Source organism: Hyposmocoma kahamanoa, unplaced genomic scaffold (assembly GCF_003589595.1).
Source record: "Hyposmocoma kahamanoa isolate Upper Pololo Valley unplaced genomic scaffold, ASM358959v1 102, whole genome shotgun sequence".
NCBI lineage: Eukaryota > Metazoa > Arthropoda > Insecta > Lepidoptera > Cosmopterigidae > Hyposmocoma > Hyposmocoma kahamanoa.
Genome location: NW_020653337.1, coordinates 7035596 through 7041766, shown reverse-complemented (window position 1 = coordinate 7041766; position 6171 = coordinate 7035596).

Below are 6171 nucleotides of genomic sequence, written 5' to 3'. Positions count from 1 at the left end.
AGACCTTACTTTTTTCTTTTCAGGTCAACCTTGTCTCTGTAATGCAATGGATTTGACTAGTTGATAATTGTCCCTACATGTTACAAGGATTTTGATTATGGAATTTTAATATCCTTCCTTCATATGGACTATTTTTTTAGGTCACTAGGTTATTGTGTTTCTTATGCAATGAAGTTGTTTACTATATATACACAATCGTTACTCGTAAAGTTGTTACGCACTGGGTTTTAATGGATGAAAGAATCTAGAGGCACGGCAGTGCTCCCGCCAAGTGAATATAAAAAGGCGCAATTATTGGATTAATAGATAATGATCATTCCTTTAATGAGACATTCCTTCGGATTATGAGATTTGTATTGTTGGGAACTTCTTTGTATCTTTTACAAAATAAAAACTACGTATAAGATAATAGGGATTTTTAAGTTTATTAACACAACATTGTTTTCTGTCTTTGTTTACATAAATTTACGACAGGTCGAACGAAATTATACCTTACGTCAAAATGCTTGAAATTGCGTAATAGAGTATTGTCTTTTATTAAAAATACTTTAACTCGCTACTTGACGTTTGTCTTTTTATTTTACAAGTGCTTGTGTTCGCAAGTTGTTGCGCGGGGAATTTGGTAAATAATGGACCGTAGTTTTGTGTACACATGACATATGTCAGTGACACATGACATATGTTTAGAACTTTATTAATTTTTACTTATATTTGTTTCTCAAATTTGTAATTCCACATTTCTCATAAACGTGTCTGGTAAAAATTTGGAAAAATAAGTTTTAATTTTTCAAAATTAATTTTATCGGCAGGTACAGTTAGAGATTTACTATTTATGAACACTATTTATCATGTAAATACCTATATATAAATGTTGTGCTAAGGTACCGAAATACATACCTTTCTCCCTTCGCATGAATAAACTAAAGAGAAGTAGCACGTGCACAAAAGATCACAATAAAAATCATGTGTTGATATTCGCCATCACGTCCAACAACTGTCCGAGATACCACACCTGCGTGTGCACTGTTTTATGATGCTGTAAATCTGCGCGTGAATTTCTATAAAGAATTGTCTTAGACACTTTCACTTTTGTTTTGTAATAAAACTGTCACTTTTTTTGCTATAAGGTTATTGGGTTAGGGAGTTTTTGGGCAAGTTTGTTAAAATGCGCACTGTTTTGTGTAGTAATTTAATAATAACAAAGAAAACTCTGTGTATGGAAAATAAATACAATATTTACATATTATGTGTTATATGTAAATTTACTTTAAAAAAATATTTTTTAATTTAATAATTTGTGGGGTAATTTGGTTTTAAACAAAATATTATTAAAATGTTTAAAGAAATTCTTGTGTAACGACTTGGGATCGCGATGAGTCAGCATGTCTCCCCCTGCGCCCGCGCTATGGGAGGGGCGGCGGTCCCCGCCAACCAATGAGTGGCGAGCGCGCGCACAGACGCCGCGATCGCACGTGTTGCTCTAGCGCCCACGCAGGGCTCATTGAAAAATGAATTTTTTTAAATAATCTGTCTGCTATTTGTACACATACTGCAACAATACTAGGCACTACAAAATTACACTTGGTACTATGCCAATGCAGAGATATAAGGGTAACGAATAATAAAGAAAATTATTTCATATTAAAACAGTTACATTTATTTTCATAATAAGAATTAATTGATTGATCCAGCTTAAAATACTATTTAAACAAACATTTTCCAATTTGTTAAATAATTTTTTTTACAAACTTTTTTTAAAATTAGTTTACGTAAAAATTATGTTTTACAAAGAATTTTTTTATTACTCTATGCAACAATCAATACAAAATGTCTACGATAGATCCAGCTTGCCCGGAATATGCCTAATGCTTGATATTTCATATGAAAGACATCAACGCGGGCGGTCTTTGCTTTTAAATAAGGCAATGTTCATACTCGTGTCTGTGGTATGAGGTATGCTTTTGATTAATAGAGTATTTTACAGTAATTTTATTATTTATACTTCATTTTATAAAACTACATTATATTTTGTAAATTTTTAAAAACACAAACAGAAGCTTCAACAAGGAAATGTAAACCCTCATTTTTAACTTGGCTCATAAAAATTTTTTTTTCTTGATTTAAGTGCTGAGACTGTCTCAAGTGCTGTTTGACAAAAACTGGCACGCGCCATCTTGAACACGTGTTTGACGTATCGACAATATGTCAAGTTGTCACCGTTAATTGAAGATCCGTGTCTGGAAAACAGATGTCAACACGACATTCCCACACTAACTAAAATACATAAAAATACCAAAAGAAATGTATTTATATAGTAGGGGTGACTTTAAAAAACCTAATATTTATCACGCGTAAACGAAATTTTATTAATAGCCCATATATATTTAAAATTAAAATACATCCTAGCGTAGCTTTTAAGCTACGCAGGCATTTTCAACCATACCGTTTTTTACACTAAAATGTGTTTGTTGATAAATGCTTCCTATTCTCATTAAAACAATCACAAAACTACTAATCCTTGACAAGTATTAAAATGCATTCTCAAGAACTTGGCAAAAAACTGTATGAATTTCACTATACTGAATTAAAAAATACAATGACCGCATTGTATTTATTTATAGTCCTTACTCAATGACATTCCGGCGCTACTGCCGAATTCATAGTCAGGGTTCACTGAAATGGGTATGTGGCCAACAAAAGGCACCGTGAAATTCTCAGCAGTAGGATTCAAAAAGCCTCATTATAAGCGTTCTGGTCTATTGTACTTTGGAAATACTTTAACGACTGCAGGTAATTGAAATAATACTCTATTTCTAAAACCTTGAGATTCCAGATTGGTTTTTTGGTAGCATTTTCGTTTTGCACCCCTAATTATTGTCAATAATAAACCATGGCTTTCTGAAATGTGTCTGCGACTAATAATGCACCACGTAAAAGTGTATTGTTATTCATTAACTGCCCATCAAAGCTGTCAAGTATTGACAGGTTAACTTTTCAGGTATGTGGATTCGAATGTTTGATTTTCAGTTTTTTGAAGTAACGGTGACTTAACAAAATATCCGTTTGTTATCTATGTATCAGTATTAGTCGATCAAAGTATACGGTACGTATATATTTACACAAATTAGACGTTTATATTGTGTTTAAACAGAGGGCGTGTCTAATTGGTTTGTCGACTTACTAATTTAAATGTTATTTAAACACATATTCACTTGGGTACCTGAACTTTTCTAAAATATAGCCTCTTAATAACAAAAATAAAGAGTAAACAACCAATTTCCTTAAATAAACACTAACAAAAACCGTACTAGACACCTTTCCTATCTCGACTAATCTGAGCTATTACGAAACGCAAATATTGCTAAGACAATGAGCAATTTTACAAATAACCTGTATAAACGGAAGATGGAACATTCAACACACGAAAAAGGTGTTTATTGCCTGTCAGGCAAAGCAGAAATTTCTGTAATATATATTTAAATTGAAGGGCATTTTCGTAGTACGTCCACTTTAACATTATCTCTAACGGCATAGCTTGTTTACGACAAGAAGTCCACGCGTTAGGTATTTTAAGGCGGGGAGAGAGTCACAGCATATGTTTCCAACTTGTTTCTAAAGCTAATAGGGGTATAAAATGTCCTATATATAAACTGGCACGAGAATAGGCGTATTTCTCAAAGGTTGCGTATGATGAGTTGTAGATTTTTATAATTATTAATATAAAAAATTCCTTCCGGCCGGATTCCAACCGACGTCTTTTAGCAAACCGTGCCTGTCGTTATGCCAACGAAGCCACGGAACGAACCCGCGGATCTCATTTAAGTATTTGGTTTTCAACTTTTTAGAAGTGTTCGATATTTGTATTAATAATTATTTCAAACTGGTGGAGTAATTTCTCAAAAAATAATTGAATATCAATTCAATAAAAATTAAATTGTAGATTTTTAGTTCGAAAAATTTGACTTTAATTTGTTTAGATTCCAAGTAATATATGCATCAACTCCTGGCATGGTTTATTCAAGGGTGTTGAGATTATATACTGAATGATTTTCGTTTCCACATATCTGTCATTTACCTTATAATCCGTGCCCCTTACATACCTAATACGTGGCTATATAATAGCGAAGAATCTATTTTTTTATGATACTAAGTAACGGGATGAAAAAGTCGTGCGCCTGGTGGTAAGCGACACGCCTGTCCATAACAGTTGCAGTGCCGCTCAGAGCATTAAAAGCACAGCAAAATGAGACATAAGTCCCATGTGCCTGTAATGCTCATATTACTACGTGGCGGCAAAAATAGATAAGGTAACAGTACTTCCCTGGATGAACTCTTTCACAAGGAGCTCTACTGCTCCTAAATTTGTACTACAGATCAGGTACTCTCCAGAAATATGACATCTTTTAACATTTGAGGCAAGTGGTTACTCCAGTGGTTTCACAATCTGAGATCGTAGTGTCTTGGTCGAAGTATAGTGTACTTGCTCATTGTATCTTTACAGGTCGGAGCGAGCGTAAATATTAGACTTTATTGTGTTTACAGATAGGCGCGGTCGGGTACGGCGCGGGTGTGGTCGCCTCCCATAGCGAGATCGATCGACAAAAACTCATCCGCCCCTCAGAATCATTTTATGACGATGACAAATATATAAGTAGCCGAACTGCCGAAGCCACTTTCTTACGAATTGTTACACCAACGCCAAATTCAACACTTTGCTCCTGATGGTTTATCTATGACAGTGCAGGTTGCATTATAGTTTTAATGGTGGTGTTGAGTTGTAAAATGTACAATGTCATCTTCGTTTAATCCGTTCGTTATTTCATGGTTGAGGTCTTTCTGATTGTTTGGTTCGATTGTGTTTGGTTATTTGAATTTGTTAGGTGCGGACATGCGGCATGTCAACTCAATTTATAACTAAAGAAGTCTTAATAAGAACGGCCCTGATCATGCGACGAGCCGGTTAGACATATTGTGGTTTTAGTTAGTTAGTTTTAGGCATTCAATTAATATAGTAGATGTGTAAAATGTAACAAAACACTTTGATATTAGTCTTTACTTATACTTAAAATCTATGATAATTATAGTTTATATCCATAATAGGAACAAACGATCATCGCATCTCACGAGAGACTTTTTAACCGACTTGTTGGAAAGATGGTCCTTCAGTAATGGTCTCATTCAAATTTGAAGAAAACATTCCGCCTGTAAGGATGTAAAATTAGGGGATGAGTCCAGTTTATCGGACCCCCCTCACCGCTTACCGTTAACCGATTTCAACAAAATTTGTCAAATAGATGTTATTCGAGTTCTTAGGTTTTCGCGATTGTTACACATAGGAAATGAAACTATTTTTCCGGATTTAAATCGCGTATATTGACCTCTGATTATACTTATTGACTGACCATGTCAACCGTGGCCATGGGACCTGTAAAGGGCCCGAAACGTCGGTTTGTTTAAAAAAAAAAACAAATATACTTACGCGGTTTAAATCCGGAAAAATAATTTCATTTCCTAGATGTAATTCCATAAACTTTTGAGGTTTGCTTTTTTTTTCATAAAAAAGTTATAATTATTTTATATATTCATTAAATTCATTAAAAAACCATAGCAACTATAATTTGTTACCAAAGTATGAAAAAGAAATATTTCATTAAAAGCCATCCGCTAGCTAAGAAGAAGGCCCTGTAGTCGGGTGTGTTCTCCAACCTCTTTAATTTATAATCTTATAAAACGTCTAATATATTCCAAGTATTTGTCTCCGAAATATTGGAAGCCACCGAAGAAGCTCTGAGTCAGGCTGCTAAATATTTGCCGTGAGACAGTGGTCGTTCGCACATAAATCATCTCCCGACACCGTTGAATTCATTTCATTCTTCATAAATGTGAAGGTTTCGAATATCTTTGATTGGATTCTGCTATTAATATTTATAACACTAAGTACCGTCTAGAAAAAATCACTGATCATCAACAGCTTCTCGTGATAACTTTACATAATTATTAAACTGTCAATTAAAGACGAAACCACAAAGTAATTTGAATTTTATTATATTTTATTTACCGGTTTTTTGTCGCTTTTCTATAAATAAGGCAAGAAAAACCAAAGACGATCAGTGACTTTTTAAATAGATTTTTAGTACAAGTCAGTCTTTCTCGCGAATAAAATATATTTAG